General features: G+C 34.5%; 1 protein-coding gene across 1 annotated transcript in view; it reads right to left on the bottom strand.

Annotated features, from left to right (window-relative positions):
- LOC118201084 (uncharacterized) overlaps positions 1–18,215 on the bottom strand; it is a 358,982-nt gene that overhangs the window by 301,206 nt on the left and 39,561 nt on the right. The window lies entirely within an intron of this gene.

Genomic DNA, 18,215 nt, shown 5'->3' with positions numbered 1-18,215 from the left:
GTATTTCTTGTGTAGAAAGTACATTTAAGAGTGAGCAATTATTAAATGCGAAATTTAACGCTCTAAATGTATACGAATGCAAATTAGTAAAGTTCACTTTGAATAAAATTCTGCATTGGCTATTATTATAGAACGTCTTTTTCATATAGACTGCAATAAAAAGTGCTGACTTCTATTTACATATATAATTGGTGTAAATATTTTTCTCATACGTATAGTTTTATATAAAGATTGCATTTGGGGTCAGATGTTTATCACATATTTCTTTCTTTATGTTATTTACCACTTATTAAGTAATATTTTCCATCGGTATTTTTGCGAAGTATCCAATATGTGTTTGTATTTATTTCAACCAGGTAGTGAAATCTTCATAATTTCCTATATTTGATCTAACTTCGCAATGAAAAGTTTCAGAAGTAATCGACGATACTTTACTTATTTTGTACAGAAAATTGCGTGGCAGAATACACTGACTACCAATAAGTATTTGGACACCTGTGGTAGAAAAGAAAAACTAACTTTATTCAAAATCAATAGTTGGTAGAGCCTCCACGAGAGGTAATTACAGTGTGGACCCTCCGGGGCATACTTTCCACAAGTCTTTGTATGACAGATAGTGGTATTTTCTTCCACTCGGCTTGGAGAAGACATAGAAGTTCCTTCACCGATTTTGCACGGGTAGTGCACCCCTGAATTCGGCGATGCAACTCGTCCCAGAGGTTCTCGATAGGGTTCAGGTTTGGACTCTGGGCAGGCCAGTCCATTTGATGAACTTCATTGCCACCATACCAAACCTTGGTTAACGTCCAAACATGACAACCGGCATTGTCGTCCTGAAAGTAACAGGAGTCCAACCCGTAAAACTGCCACAACATAGGAAGCACATTGTCATCCAAAATAGTGCAGTAGGCATCGGAGTTGAGCTTACCATGAATGGGGACCAAGGGTCCCAGCCCATACCAGGAGAAACACCCCCAGACCATAATTCCACCTCCGCCGAACTTGACTGTTGGCAGAATGCATTCTGGCAGGAGACGTTCTCCAGGTAGACGCCAGGCCCAGACCCTACCATCCGAACGGTAAAGGGTGAACCTTGATTCGTCACTCCAAAGAACCCGTTTCCACTAATCTACGGTCCAATTTCGATCATTCACCACATTAACCGAGCAGCGCGGTTGGACTTTCTGATCAAAGGCTTACGGGCAGCAGCACGACCATGCAAACCAAGCAGATGTGCTTCCTTACGGATGGTATTCATTGAAACAATACTCCCGGATGCCTGTTGAAACTCCTCGCGGGTGAGGGCCATCGGTTGGGTGCGGTTTTTCCGAATTTCTCTGAACAGCACTCGTCGGTCTCTATCCCCCAGTTTCGTTGGTCTGCCGACTCGGGGCACATTCCGACAATCACCGCTCACCTTCCACTTCTTAATCACATAGGCCCCTGTCGATTTTGGGTACTTCAGTTCTCTAGATATGTCCCTTAAGGATCGGACACATTAGTGATACCCGATAATTATACCTTTCTCGAAATCAGAGAGCTCTGAACTGCGAGGCATCTTGCATGCAACTAAAGCTGATGCTGTTTCACCTTGTTCACACGATGCGTACCTTAGGACCGCAGATATCGTCATTTGCATAGGTGTCCAAATACTTATTGGTAGTCAGTATATTTTCAACCATGTTGCTTAAAGTACGCGAAAGGTCATGTGACATGACAGCAATATTACTGGATGCTCATTGGTCCATCCTAGGAGCCACTCCCTCAGTGGCTAAACAGATGTGCACTTGTGAAATATGCGTCCGGTTTACATCAAGTCTAGAAATGACATTCAGAAATCGTATTGTTTACGTGCGCTGTTACAACTAGAACTCATTTTCAATATGTCTGCGAATAAACTCATTTTGACTCTCAGATGTTTCATTTCGAAAAGAGGAAACTGTCGCACCTTTCATTCAGACAACGCGAAGATTTTCAAATATGCTGACAAAGATTTACAGTATTTTTACAGCATAATTAAAGGAACAGACTTTCAAAATTTTCTAGCAAATGAAGGTTTGACTTGGAAATTTATCGTCGAGCTTGCTCCATGGTGGTGAGCTTTTATGAACGCGTCATGAAAAGTATTAAGGATCCGTTGAAAAAGATATTAGGCAGAGCTCAACTGAATTTTGAAGAATTTATGACTGTGCTGACAGAAGCGAAAATATATTAAACATACGTCCTTTCACCTAAATTTATAACGATTTACATGAACCTGAACCGCTTTTGCAGGCTGATTTTCTGTTGATCGGTTATAAAGATAATATAGATGCACTACTGGTTGCTACTGTATATAATATGACTATTTTTGCAAATTGTTGAAGTTTTGCTTCTATTAGTATTAAGTATGACCAGAGCTCTGTCAATATATAATATTTGTTTTTTATACCTAAAAAGACCGGTGGATAGTGTTTGTTAATTTTTTATTTGTACTGTAACACGTAGATATAAATAAACCTTTTTGTAAAGTTTTATTTTCTCTCCGTGCTGTTGAAGTTCTGTTTCTGCGATGGCAAAATTCGTCAGAGCAAGGACAAGTTAAATGAGTACAATGAGTTATATAATTATGTTTATTCTTACTTACTTAAATTAAACAGATGTAGTTACTTAAGTTAATTAGTTTTAATCTTGCAAGTTTTAGCTTCCTGCTCTCAACAATGTTTTAAATACAGAAGAGACATAATTTAATTTAATTGGTTGTTGTAATAAAAAGAAGCAGTGCATATATTAGTTTATTTATGGCAAGGCAAACGAGGGCTATCTGCTTAAGGGAAGATATGCCCTTATGAATGACTTTCTAAGGAATACTGGCTTATATAGACGTTATACATGGTTAAAACTACGAATACGCTCGTGCAGCCAGCACATTCACCTGCAATCGAGTGCAGGTCTGAAATACCAGTATTCAAGCGACGTTACCGCTCAAGTGTTGGTGGGCCACGTGCTTGCATATTTAAAAGTAGAACAACTGTATTATTTGTGAACACAATTATACCATAGTCAGAGCTTCTGAAGAACAATGGGGACTTTAGAGCACTTAGCACAAATTATTACGCTTTAAAACGTAATATTATTTAAACTAGTTCCAATATATATGCAGAGTAATGTTTTGTTTATCAGAATTTTCTGAATTATTGATAATTTCAAATGCAAATGAAGCATAAATGTGTAATGTTAAATAAAGAACAGCGATATTTCGACTTCACCCGTAAATCGGAATACTACAATATACTATTCATAATCATCCTGTTTTGAGTTTTTTTTTTAAAATCGAAACTCAATAAATAAATACTTTTTTACTCACTTTTAGTTAAACAGTGGAAAAGTTCACTTACAGCTCTGAAAATTCACTAGAATGTTCGAATTTATTTAAGCAGAAATATAATTTAGAATTCTAGTTTTCTCTTTTCAGTACATATTAGACTTAGAGGTAAGGAATATTTCTCAATTTTATTTTCGTATTTAAACACCTTGAAGCAAATCTCTTGCAATAATTATTTCTTTAGTTATAAGTAGTATTTCATGCCTCTGGTAGAAGAAAAAGCATTATCACTTGAAGGAAATATTAGCTGATGCAATCCTCATGCACAAACCATCCTGTAGAATTAAACTCACTGCTACATTCTGAATAATTAAGTCTTTATTTTATTACATAACTGCATAAGTCTCCATTTGAATTGCTAAGTCTGTAGGTTTTTCGCAACCGTTGTTTAGTTTATTTCAACTGTTTAATCTGAAATCTAGATACTAAGAGTGGATTATAATTCCATTTTAATCTTATAATTTTTATACTTTAAATTTTATGTCTTATCGAAACTTTTGATAGTAAGCTCTGCTCACCAACGACCGAGCGGTAAAAGCCGCTAAACACTAGTAGTTTGGTCCTGGCTTCGAGTCCTGCTGAACGGACTGGCTGCATGGGGGTTTCCTGGTTTTTCCCCATGTGTAACGTGAATACGAGCCAGTTTCCCTTAAAAAGCCCTCTACATAGCACCCCTACATTTTCGTTGTATAGTGCCTATTGGTAGAGCAAGTAATAAAGAAACAAAAATAATAGTTAGCTCTTCGTTTTTTCGAAGTACTAGTCTACAATCTGAAATTTTCAGTTTCTCTCTTTTTTTTTTAAAATTCTATTATTTAAAATAAATGTATCTTTTCATAACGTACATAAGGAATTTAAGCACAAGTTTAAATTCTATTACTTAAAATAAATGTATCTTTTCATAACGTGCATAAAGAATTTAAGCACAAGTTTAAATTCTATTACTTAAAACAAATGTATCTTTTCATAACGTGCATAAAGAATTTAAGCACACGTTTAAATTCTATTACTTAAAATAAATGTATCTTTTCATAACGTGCATAAAGAATTTAAGCACAAGTTTAAATTCTATTACTTAAAATAAATGTATCTTTTCATAACGTGCATAAAGAATTTAAGCACAAGTTTAAATTCTATTACTTAAAATAAATGTATCTTTTCATAACGTGCATAAAGAATTTAAGCACACGTTTAAATTCTATTACTTAAAATAAATGTATCTTTTCATAACGTGCATAAAGAATTTAAGCACAAGTTTAAATTCTATTACTTAAAATAAATGTATCTTTTCATAACGTGCATAAATAATTTAAGCACAAGTTTAAATTATATTAGTTAAAATAAATGTATCTTTTCATAACGTGCATAAAGAATTTAAGCACAAGTTTAAATTATATTACTTAAAATAAATGTATCTTTTCATAACGTGCATAAAGAATTTAAGCACAAGTTTAAATTCTATTACTTAAAATAAATGTATCTTTTCATAACGTGCATAAAGAATTTAAGCACACGTTTAAATTCTATTACTTAAAATAAATGTATCTTTTCATAACGTGCATAAAGAATTTAAGCACAAGTTTAAATTCTATTACTTAAAATAAATGTATCTTTTCATAACGTGCATAAAGAATTTAAGCACAAGTTTAAATTCTATTACTTAAAATAAATGTATCTTTTCATAACGTGCATAAAGAATTTAAGCACAAGTTTAAATTCTATTACTTAAAATAAATGTATCTTTTCATAACGTGCATAAAGAATTTAAGCACAAGTTTCCTATCAGATATAATTAGCGGAAATAATTTCGAAGCTTCTTCGTTGACTTCAAAATCGCTTAACTAAATTTTGTACTGTAAATTAAATTTCGTAACTAAATTTCGTACTGTAAATTAAATTTCATACTGCAAACTAAATCTCGCAGTGTAAAAAAATAGTAAGCTCTTCGAGATATTAGACTACAGTATGAAGTTTTCAGTTTTCCTTTTCGGAATTCGTGTATTTAAAATAAATGTATAGTTTAATAACCGGCATAAAATCTTTAAGCGTATGTTTCCGATAGGATATAATTAGCGAAAATGTGAAGCGTCTATGCTGAATGCACAACTCCTTAACTAAATTTCGTACTGTAAATGTTTTTACCATTTGCATTATGATTTGTAACGGAAGAATTTATTGATAACACTTATGTTCTCTTATTATTGATAACACTTATATTCTTATACTTAAAATAACCTTCCTATAAAACGAAAGACGTGTACCATATCTTCAATATTATATTTCTAAAAGAAAATCGATTAATTGCTCCATGAAAATTTGATTCATAAAGCACACCAAAAAAAAAAAAATTCCCAAAATTAATATTTCCACTTTGATCTTCAAGAAATGGCAATTTCCAGGCAGCGAAAAGAAAAGGCGTTTGAAGTGGACTAATCAACACCGTTAATTAGGCAAATGTCTTTGATATTATTTCGGAAACGTACCTTACTGATTACGAAGGGTAGCCGTGGGATCCAATTTTGAATTTAAAAAGAATCAGACGAAAGTGACGGTTCTCTAATTAGGGGAAGATTGCTATGCAGAAAATCGTTTAAGCTTTTAATAATGAAAACTGGGAGAAAGTTTAGAATATTTAACGAGTTAACTTTTTCCGTGACACTTCATTTGCTGTTACTGACAAAGGACGCCGCAAATAATGGAAATCAATATGGACAGTTTTTTTTAAATAAAATCTCATGCTAAAAATTTACAAATCTAATTTATTTTAAGCGTACAATGTGGTTATTGAAATTATACTTTTTTAATGTATACCGTAAAAAAATCTATTTTTCCCTGTCATATTACAAAGGGAGTGGGTTTTAACTTGCAGAAAATGAGGAAATTGAAACGGGCCTGATAGGATTACATTGAAATTTTAATTATGCTTGTTATAACAAAGGAAACCGATGGAACATATTTTAAATAAAAGTTTTTTATCCTAAATATTATGGCCAGTAAAGAAGCTCTGTTAATTACAACATTAGAAATATTTTTCCGCGTGCAATAATACAGAGGTGCCTTATGTGACGAACGCTATCATTTCGGAAGGACCTTCATTATTTTCGACACTGTTTGTTAGAAATGGGAGTAAATTTAACCGGTTCCAGAATATGGTTAAAAATCACAAAACACCTAAAAAAATTTAAATAATAATGAAAATACCATCAACATTGGAATACCAGCATTTTATTAATTTATTATTATAAAACATTTCTAAATACTATGTACACTGTGCACAAAAAAAAGGGGGCGGGAGACAGTTTTGTGATCCCGTTCTACTTGGCCGATTGACGAAATTTAACCCTTTGTTGCATACAAATAATCTAGAGAAGTTAAACGAAAATGTTTGTATTTTTTTTTCTTAAAATAACCTTAGTAATAATAAAAAATTAATTTTATTCAAATTTCATTTTAAGTAATTGCTACAGTTTGTTCACTACAGTGGACAGCATGCATATACGTACATGCATACAAATATCTTCCCAACGATTTACGGTCATTTCATTTGAAATCATTTCCTGCCTTGTTTGCAGTGATCATTACCATATTCTAAATGGAAAATCTACGACTGACATGCACATACAGATCTCCCAAAATATCTTCATGTCTTCGACTGTGATTGAATTCCTTTTGCTACGATTTTGTAACCTGTATCTATTGGATTCAAATGTCAAATGTTCTAGAAATTCCTGGCCAAACATAAATATTTCCAGTGATGTTTTGGCTTGATAAGCAGTACATTTGGGTTTCAATTCACTCTTTTCGGTAGATCTTAATCTATCCACTCCACAATTTTCTCAAACTGACATTTAAAATAAAATATTTAAAATTACTAATTATGAATAAAAATTAGCAGTGTAAGAAAATTGTAAGCAATATTATATAATGTTTACTATGAGAAATTGTACTAACTCGGAAACAGAAGTAGCAGACATCTTCCAAATAGCAATGCTTTACTTAGTGATGCAATACAGCCGTCTATAATCGACATTTGAAAGTTCTAATAATATAGAATGAAGGCCTATTAATTTCGTTTTGGCATATTGCCTTGTCCAGTATAAAACGGCGTTTCACGTTCAGAATTGTTGCTCCAAATAATAGAGCCATGTATGGTATTTAAAGAATATTCTGCGCGAATGCATTTATGTTTCTTGTATTATGAAAAATCAATGGCACCTAGAGACATCACATTTTGAATAACGCAGTCCTCCACTCCAATATAGACATCTGAAAGCCCAAATTTGGAATTTATATCATTATCTCTTTCATATTTTGTAAAATCTTAACTAATGTTTGATTAACAAACTCAACGATTTCAAAGTGAGCAATGGCAACACTGTACTCAAAAAATAAAAAAAAAAAAAAAAAAAAAAAAAAAAAAAAAGAAAAGGGGGGCACAACACATTAACAAATAGAATTATTCTGTATCTGTCTCTCACGACCCCTTTTTCGTGCACACAGTATACATCTACATTATTTTGAGAGTTCAGTAAATGATAAAGATTCAAAATTTCAAACAAATTTTTGTTTTCTCGTAATCGATTCACTTATCATCGCTTATCGATTCACTACGTTTCTAGAAACAGGTCATATGAAAAATATGCAGTGGGGATTCGAACACCTGGCTTTCCGATGCTAACCGGACCTACTTTCCAATATGAAAGCATATTGTAAGAAGGCAGAAAGTGCCTTACATTCTCCCCCACTTAAAGCGCAACTGGAGAGGAGGGGACCTATCACCAAATCCCAGTAGTGATGAATTATCGTACATCACATTTTAGTTCTGGCGCCATTTATAGAGTCATTAAACTTTTTAGGAGTCAGAAAGGGTGACAGGAATCCGCATTTCATCATCGAGATTCGAAGAGTTGACTGTGCAGAGGCTTTCGGATACTAGCCGAACGTGTTTCCAGTAACACCACGAAGGCGTACGTTACGGAGATAGAAAATATTTTACACGTTTAAGCTATCATAAAATCAAAGAATCGTTAAGCGAATCATCATATATCCGTAGCTGCCTGCAATATATATGTTTATTGCAAAAATAGCTTTAAAAATTCACTTCTTTTAAATTCGAATTAATTATTTTACTGTTCTTTGATTCATCACATACATTCCAAGACATTTAATTTAAATTCCAAGTTTTAATGGTTAAAGAAAGATCTGTTTTATGCTTGACTTCTCTATCATCATCAATTAAGTTGTTGCCTTTTAGCAATTGGTTTTGAAAAAGGTTAAGCAAGAGTTGATTGTGCAGTATTGTTTTCTATTTTCGGCATTCTGATCACTTCTGAGATATAATCCATAACTTCCATCGCATATTCAGAAGTAATTTCCATTATCGGAGAGGAAGAAGAAGAAGAGTTTCCCACATAGCTGGCAGTTACTGAGCGTCATCACTCAACAACCGTCCATGCTTCCTCAATCCATCATCATTCTTCGCAGAGCAATTATTGGCGCCAAAGAAAAATCATTTACTATCTTTCCCGAATGACCAATAGAGAATAATATTTTCAGGAAAAGAGTTATCGCGTTCGGGTTTTGTTTTGTTCCATCTTTCTGGATAATTTATCTTCAGTTGAACTCAGAATTCTGTTACTTCTACACATCAAGCCTGTTGTACACAAATTAATATTGAGTTAACAAGAAAGTTATTTCACTTTTTTTAGTGTGAAATAAAACTTAATTTTTTTTTTTTTTTTTTAGTCCAAAGGGATTTGAATCCCGAAGGACTATTAGTTTCGTTTTGGCATTTTGCGTCGGACTCATAAATGTCGGTTCACTTTTCAAACTGTTGCCACAAAATGTTAGAGTCCTGCATTATATTAGAATAAATTAAATAATGAAAAATCTGCATAAATGTATGTATATTTCTCGTATTGTGATAAAACAACGTTACATAGAGTCATCGAATTTTGAATAACGTAATCCTCCAACGAATATGAGCATGTGGAAGATCAAATTTGAAATTTGAAATTTGTTTTATGATCGATTTCCTATTTTTTAAAATTTTGACGAATTTTTGATTAACAAACTCAAGGATTTCAAAGCGAGCAATGGCAACGTTGTGCAGAAAAAACATTTTTATCTCCAGCGCGTGAGTCTCTGTATCGGAAATTCTAAAGATATGCTCGTTTTAAAACTATTTTGCGATATTGCTGTTGCACTGGATCTTATGGTTTAAATGCGAGGAACATGATATTTAATAAAGAAAGATAACACACAAAATGTTAAAAAAACGCCCCTTTGGACGTAATTTAAAATCTGAAACATTTCAGATTTTTTTTTTTTTTTTTTTTTTTTTTTGGATACGTTTGATCAGTCAAAATACCTTCCATTCTGTTTGATGGCCTTCTGTCACCTTTCTGGTAACTTCATGATTCCGCTCTCGTAGAATTCCTGATCTTTATGAGCAAAAACCTCAATCAGGTGCGATATGAAATAATCATTATTACTGAAATTTTTACCAATTTAAGAAGTTTTGTGAACTTTATAAGGTATTTCTCCCGCCGTCTTAGCGTGCTTTCGCGGTGTAGTGGTCAACACACTCGGCGTGTATGCAAGAGGTCCGTGGTTCCAATTTCGGCTAGGGCACTGCTCATTTTTCACGTCTCTCAGCATCCTGATGTCTCTACAGTGGTGCCCGAACTAAAAAAGGTGGTGGATGATGATTCTTCACCTCAGGATTTTGCGATTGGGTCTCCTAATCGCCAGTAGCCCTTTTAAAGGGGAAGTATATATTGCGTTTCTCACGCCTCTTAACGTTTCTCACGCCTTCGTGGTGTAGTGGGCAGCATACTCGGCGCGTATTCGAGAGGCTCGTGGTTCGAGTTCCGGCGAGGGCATTGCTGATTTTTCTACGTCTTACAACTGTGAAGTCTCTAGATGGTTGCAGGGCCAGGGTAACACCGGAGTAATCATAGAAAGCCGTCCGGGTGCCCTGTTCTGCTGTCACCTGTCACCTGTTTCTCAACATCAAAAATCTTAATGTCTGTACAACTTTAAATGATAATCCGATGATGCAAAGTCGGGGCTATATGGAAGATGCGGTATCACTTCCTAACCAAGCTCCAATAATTTTGTACGTGTTGCTAGAGATGTTTGAGGCCTCGCATTGTCGGGGTGGAACACGATTTCTTTGCCAATTCTAGCCTTTTCACTTTGATTGCTTTTTCCAGTTTCATAAGTTTTTGGCAATAAGCATCTCATTCAGTCTTTTGGTTGCTTTGAAGCAGCTCAAAATACACACCTTTGTAATCCCATAAATTGGTAGCACGACCTTTTTTTTGATGCAATTTAGCTTTGGGTATGATTTGGGCTGATTCATCGTGCTTGGACCATTATCCTTTTCGATTAATGTTATTGTAGATGATCCGTTTTTCATCACCAGTGATAATTAGTTTCAAAAACGGGTTGGTTGCACTACGTTTGAAATAGGTATCGCAAATATTGATTCGTTGTGTTAAGTGAATTTCTTTCAATTCCATGCGGAGCCAAAAATTGAGCTTCTAGAGCCCTAGATGTGTTTGTGTGATTTTCAGTTGTTAAGTGTGATACACTGAACCTTTCTGCAATCTCTCGCACAGTCTCTCTGATTTTATATTAAGCCCAAAGGAGCGTTTTTATACTTTTAGTGTGTTGCATTTATTTATATGACAGCATGTGTTTCGCACTTGAAATTTAATTAAACAGCAGTATCCCAAAAAAAGAAACTTCGCGTATAAAATATCCGTGCTTGAAGATGAATACGATGTTTATGTTAATGGAAAAATTAAATCGTTGAGTTTGTTAATCAAAAGTTCGTTAAGGTTTTAAAAAACATGAAATAGATAATAAAACAAATTCTAAATTCCCAATTTGGGCTACCAGATGTCCATATCCGAGTGAAGGACTACGTTATTCAAAATTTAATGTCTCTGGGTAACGTTGTTTATTCACAATGCGAGAAACATACATACATACATTCATGCAGAATCTTCACTATTTAATTTCTTTAAATATAATGCAGGGTTCTAGTATTTAGTGGCAACAATTTGAAAATTGATTCAGACTTTTATAGTGAACCAATGCCAAATGCCGAAATGAACTTAATAACCCTTTTGGGCTAACTCCCATTTGGGCTAAAAATAAGATTGACAGATGAATAGCAAAACGAACATAAAGGTGCATATTTGTGCAAATCGGATTACTTTCTTGTCAACCCAATATTTGTAAATAATATATATTTCTAGAATTACAAACCTATCATCATACACTGAAGTGATAAAAGTCATGGGATATCTCCTAATATTTTGCCGGCCCTCCTTTTGCCCGGCGAAGTGCAGCAACTCGATGTGGCATGGACTCAACAAGTCGTTGGAAGTCCCCTGCAGGAATATTGAGCCATGCTGCCTCTAGCGACGTCCATAATTGTGAAAGTGTTGACGGTGCAGGGTTCTGGGCACGAACTGACCTCTGATGTTCCATAAATGTTCGATGGGATTCATGTCGGGCAATCTAGGTGGCCAGATCATTCGCTGGAAATGTCCAGAATGTTCTTCTAACCAATCGCGAACAATTGTGGCCCGGTGACATGGCGCATTGTCATCCATAAAAATCCCATCGTTGTTTGAGTACGTGAAGTCCATGAATGGCTGAAAGTGACCTCCAAGTAGCTGAAGGTATCCATTTCCAGACAATGATCGGTTCAGTTGCACCAGAGGACCGAGTCCATGCCATATAAAAACAGCTCAGACCATTATGGAACCACCACCAGCTTGAACAATGCCTTGTTGACAACTTGCGTCCATGGCTTCGTGGAGTCTGCGCCACACTCGAACCCTACCATCAGCTCTTACCAACTGAAATCGTGACTCATCTGACCAAGCTACGGTTTTCCATTCGTTTAGGGACCAACCGATATGCTCACGAGCCCACGAGAGTCGCTGCACGCGATGTCGTGCTGTCAGTAAAGGCATTCGGGTCGGTCTTCTGCTGGCATAGCCCAACGAAGACCAATTTCGCCGCACTGTCCTATCGGACACGTCCCTCGTTCTTCCCGCATTGATTTCTGCGGTTATTTGACGCAGTGTTGCTTGTCTGTGAACATTGACAACTCTACGCAGACGTCGCTGGTCTCGGTCGTTAAGTGCAGGTGGTCGGCCACTGCTTTATCCATGGTGGGATGTTATGCCTGAAATTAGATACTCTCGGCATACTCTTGACACTGTGGATCTCGGAATGTTGAATTCCCTAACGATATCCGAAATGGAATGACCCATGCGTCTAGCTCCAACTACCATTCCGCGTTCAAAGTCTGTTAATTCTCGTCGTGCGGCCATAATCACGTCAAAGCCTCTTCACATGAATAACTTGAACACAAATGAAAGCCCTGCCAAAGCCTTCGCATTTATACATTTTCTACGCGATACTACTGCCATCTGTATATTTTCATATTGCTGTCCCATGATGTTTGTCACTTCAGTGTATGTTGGCTTGCACTGTAAGTATACAAAACATTCTCGTGTTGATATAAATGAAGCTGCACTTGAAAGCAGGGAAAAGATAACTATGCGCCTAATATTCTAGTTGGTCTATGACCACAATTTAGCTTGCATTTTTCATACCGCAAAAGCGTGACTTATTTTACATATAAAATTGCAAGTAGCATTGCTCTGAGAAAGGTTTTTCAAGCAAATTTAGACCTTTTTCTGAAATAACAAGCCAGTTGATTGATAAATTTTTCAGCCTTTCCAGCATGCGCGTATGCGCAAAATTTACGACAAATTCAGTTTTTAATGCACATTTTTACTTCCTTTATGAAGTAAAAAGGAAGTATTGTAATCGCAAAAGTTTCAGGCAGCATATTTCATCGAAAATATCCATTTTGACTGCTATCGAATGCAATTTAACTATGTTTTTGCGTGATATCTGTACGTAAGGACAGAATAAAATACTCTTTTCCTTTAAAAAAATTATAAAACTGCTTTAAAATTAATTCTGAAGAGAATTTTTCGTGGCGCCTGTACGAACGTATGTACGTACGTATCTCGCATAACTCAAAAACGAGTAGCCTCAGAACGTTGAAATTTTGTATATAGGACTGCTATAACATGTAGATGTGCACCTCGTAGTTTGGTTGAAATCGGCCTCACCAAACGTATATAAATATATTTATATATATATCCACTCTGTTACCCGGCTCAGTGATCTCAGTTTCTTTACTCTTATATGTTGGTAAATTGTACATTTTCTGCTTTAAAAATGATTGAATTACGTTTTTATCTTCCGGTTAAGGATTTTATGCCTTTAGTAAATCTGTGTGCAATATTTTTACAATTATCAGCAATTTTAAAGTTGTTTAATTGCCGCTAAGCCTTTTTTTAATGGCGGCCATTGATGTTTACATTTGAAACAGGAGACTAGTGGATTTGTTGCCAATCTAGAGAAACTGAGCTTCGCAACAACAAAGATAACGCATTCATTTATTATTGCCAATTAAATCATGCTTAATTCTTTCTGGAATTTTTTCGAGGAAATAAGCCTTTAAAATTTACTTCGTAATTTTTAATATAGATATTTTGTGTTTTTATGTATTTTTGCCTTCTCGCGAAGTGAGAAGGGAATTAATTAAATGAGAAATACTCAATCGTCTGTGAAAAACTGTTTCTTTTTTGTTTTGTTTGCTTAATTTCTTTTATACATCATTCTAGCTTTATTATAGTATTTGAATAGAACATGTGGCAACGATTAGATAATTCTTTAAATGATACAAATTTTGTGCATTATGAGTTATAATATGAACGAAATATGTAAGTTAACTGTTATATAATTGTTGGATTATATAACAATTAACTTAGTTTTCGTTATGTAATTATTATATAAGTTAACTGTTATATAATTATTAATACTGTTAAGTGCATCTAGCGCCAGAGTGTGGCTATGGTAAACAAATACTAGAGGGAATTTTAAAGAATGCATTTATTCTATTGTGTTTTATGCGCTGTCGGCGAAGTAGGTTTAATTCAATCCAATAAGTTTAAATGAAATGCAAGAAAAAATGCGTATAATTTAATATTCCAATTTAATATTCCAATACAAGGAAGTCATGTGGCGTACACATCAGATTTTTCACATATCGAACCTGAGACGTCTGAAAGTCATTTCTATTCATCCTTTCTACCCTTCCCCACGTCATGGAATGTGCCAATAGGAAGTCATTTGACTTTTTATTTTACTGGGCGTGTGCTACATGGCAATATTTTCGTAAAGTTTACGACACGCGCGTGCTCGTGGTGGAAAATTCGGAAAGTATTTTTTAAAAAAAATATTTTGTAATTTTGTTTTATTAATTGCCGTGTATTATTTTAATTTGAATACATTTGGCTCTGTAAATTTTATATCGGTTTTCATGGAAAAAAAAAATATGTGCAACCAGCTGATTTTCCTCGCATTCTTTAAGAATTATCTGATGAAGAATAGGAAGACAAAGAAACCTTTGGATGGAAGCACAATAGCGATTTCCATTCCTTATTTTCTTTTATTTCTATTTCATAGAAATAAACAAAAATATTAAAGTTAGTTCAAAAACGTATTTGTAATCAGTAAGAAGTAAATTTCCTTGCAGAAGTAAGTAATGCTAAAATTATTTTTTTCCTACCAAGGTGTTTTCTTTTTTCATTTGTCTTTACTTGCCTTTGATGAATATTAAAATTAGCTTCGATTTAAAAATATGACTTTTAAATAATAAACTTAAATTTTCTATCATGAAATACATCATTGCATTTCCATCTCACAGACATAAGAACTTAAAAATAATTTACGTATATTTGAATGTTGTATCTTTTGTATTTGGCAATAATAAGATTAATATGTTATTTCTTAACAAATTAATTATCAATATTCACTCATTTTTGTCGTATTTTGTGCCCAAAAACTTTAAAATAACGGACGTCGTAAAAAATACGACGCGCGCGCGCTCATGTAAAATTGCCCATCGCGGAAGGTTAAGTTATGCATATAAACGAATTAATTTTAATGCGGTATTTTATGTGACTAAGCTCTGCTTACATACTTTTTTTCGAAATATTCAGTTTTTTTCAAAAGTTTTTTTATAAGTTTTTTTTTCAAAATATTCCCAGTAGCGCTGCAATTAATTGCGTTGATAAATTGGCACTCATTTTCTTCTTCTCTCCCAAAATCATTTCACTTGGCGAACTTAATGGTGTGGTGTATTTAATTACGGCAAAGCACACTAGTGCTATCTGCCTAAGGGGAGGGATGCCTTCGTAGAGGACGTTCTAAGGCAAACTGGTTCGTGTACACGTTACACATGGGGAAAACCACGAAAACATCCATGCAGCCAGCCCGTTCGCGGGATTCGAACCTCGGACCGAACTACCAGTGTTCAGCGACTTTACCGGGTGGGCCCCTTGGCGAACTTAAAGTCAATGGTGTACGATGATAGCATTCGATGGCAAAAATATGAAAAGTGATTAAGACACAAAAGTGAAAAATGTGTTTGAGACTAAAAGACATTTGTTGGTACCAATTTGAAAAATGGTTGATATAGACAGAAAGTGAGTTTTCATAATTATAGCACCTATCACGCTAAAAAGAGAAGAAAAGAGGGCGGAATGGAGATGTATACAGTCAAAAGTCTTTAATTCGGACACCCATAATCCGGAATGATCTATAATCCGGACCTCAAAGCTACAAACTTTCTGCGCATGCGTCGCGTTGACGCATGCGCGTAAGACCTTTACCGCTGCGAACTTGCGTGTGCGCGTGCGCAAAATACGTTTACGAATGCGCGTTTAATGTATAACGGACGGGATAAGCTAAGATAAAATTATCTAATTATCTATTTCAGTTAATGTTGCAGATTGCGTTGTTCCTGAATCTTCGAATTGGATCCGGATTATTATTTTTTGCAGACTGTTAGAGCAATTTTATAAAAGTAAGCTTGAACTTTCGATTATGTCAAATAGAATTTCCGATATATATTTACTAATATGTAAAAGATATACAAAGCGAAAGTATCTTTCGGAGTCCATTAAACAAAAAGTGGAATTGCTGCAAAAAATGGATAAAGGCATATCCTTTGTTTATCTAAACTTTAACGTTTGTTTATCTAAACTTTAACGTTTGTTTATCTAAACTTTAACGTTTATCTAAACTTTCTTTATCTTTAACGCCGCGGCGGTGTGCAATGAATTGGAAGTTGATCTGTCAGCACTATCCTTATCTTAAGGGCAGATGTTTTTATTTTATTTGGCTTATAATTGCTTACTCAATGTAGTATTTCATCTCGATGTACTCCGTCTTTGATATGATTTAAATCAAATGCCTCGTCATTATAATTCGCTTCCGATAGCAAAGAAAGTGACAGAGGTTATTGAAACCGAAAAAATTTCGATTGACAAATTAGTCGGCATTCTCGACACAGCAATTATATTACTTGAACTTTGGAACTTTGTAACTGAACAAGAAATTATGTCTGTTTATAGAATTAAAGAGAATGTATTATCACATAAAAAAAACGAAGCAACTTAAATGTTTAATAAAGTAAACAAATAAATATTAAGCTTTTTTTTGTAAATTTTGATACCCTTTAGATCATAATTGTTCTTTATTTCGTAAATTACGGTTTCATATTTTTAATTTTATAATTTCTGCATGCCATTTTAGCAGATTTAAACTGATGATCTATAATCCGGAAAAATCGATACTCCGGAATCGCCGAAGTCCCCACGAGTCCGGATTAACGACTTTTGACTGTACAACATTAATAGAAGCATTTCACATTCATAAAAATCTTTCTGTTCTAGTTAACGATCCTAATTCCAATCCAAATTTGCTTCGGCCTTTAAAGAAATTATGTTTTAGTTCTGGTTTCACCAACAGATGGCGCCACTTGCTTATTCTTGTCCAGGCTTTCTTATCTTATCTAATCATTATTTCCTATCTTGTTCATTTGCGGTTTTGCAGCTGAGGATGGTGGTTCGGTAAAACCATCGAAACTAGTACTGTGAAAAATTTTGTAAATATAACGCTGATTTTTGTTGTTTGACTTCTGAATTAGTATTTATTCGGCGTGTTATTGTGTCTTAATTAATAGAATATATTTACAATTAACACCAACATTCATAGCCTTATAGTACATAAAGAATCGGATATTTATCCCGAATCAAATTTTCAGACATTTACAGTATATGCATTCGCGGCAGTTCTTATAGCTAACTGAAAACTGGCTTGTTTTGATTTGTTTTAGGTGATTACGACAAAGCACTCGAGGGGTATCTGCCTAAGGTGAGGAATGCTTTCGTGGAGGACGTTATAAGCGAAACTGATTCGTATTCACGTTACACATGGAACTGAAAACTGACACATGAAGGAAGTAGTGCTTCAAATTATTCAGGAAGTAAAAACTGTTCTATTTTTCTTCATTTGCCTTAAAAAATTAATACTTTCCTCCCTTCTATTTGAAAGGAAAACTATTAATTTACTAACACACCAGTCATCACACGTTTCATGTCACAAACCATTTTAATACTCGCTACATTCACTTCTACTTCCTCGAAACTTGTGCTAAAATGAAATATAGTTCTTGTATAAAAAGTTGTTTTTACAACTCCGGTGGAATCTTACGTATAATCTTTACGCTTCATCACATCTTTGAGAGGCGATGTTATGTCACCACATCATCAATCATCACTTTCTCGATGATTCATTGCTTTCCCCACTTTAAAAATTGTCAATGGAGGGAACTCAGATGTACAAAACTTAAACAATGGCTCAGAAACTATATTAAGACAACATTCATAAGATGATT

This window comes from Stegodyphus dumicola, chromosome 8, assembly GCF_044657685.1.
Source record: "Stegodyphus dumicola isolate Sdum_Otavi_A_Nest chromosome 8, ASM4465768v1".
Lineage (NCBI taxonomy): Eukaryota > Metazoa > Arthropoda > Arachnida > Araneae > Eresidae > Stegodyphus > Stegodyphus dumicola.
The sequence above is the reverse complement of the archived record's forward strand: the minus strand, read 5'-3'. Positions and strand labels throughout refer to the sequence as shown.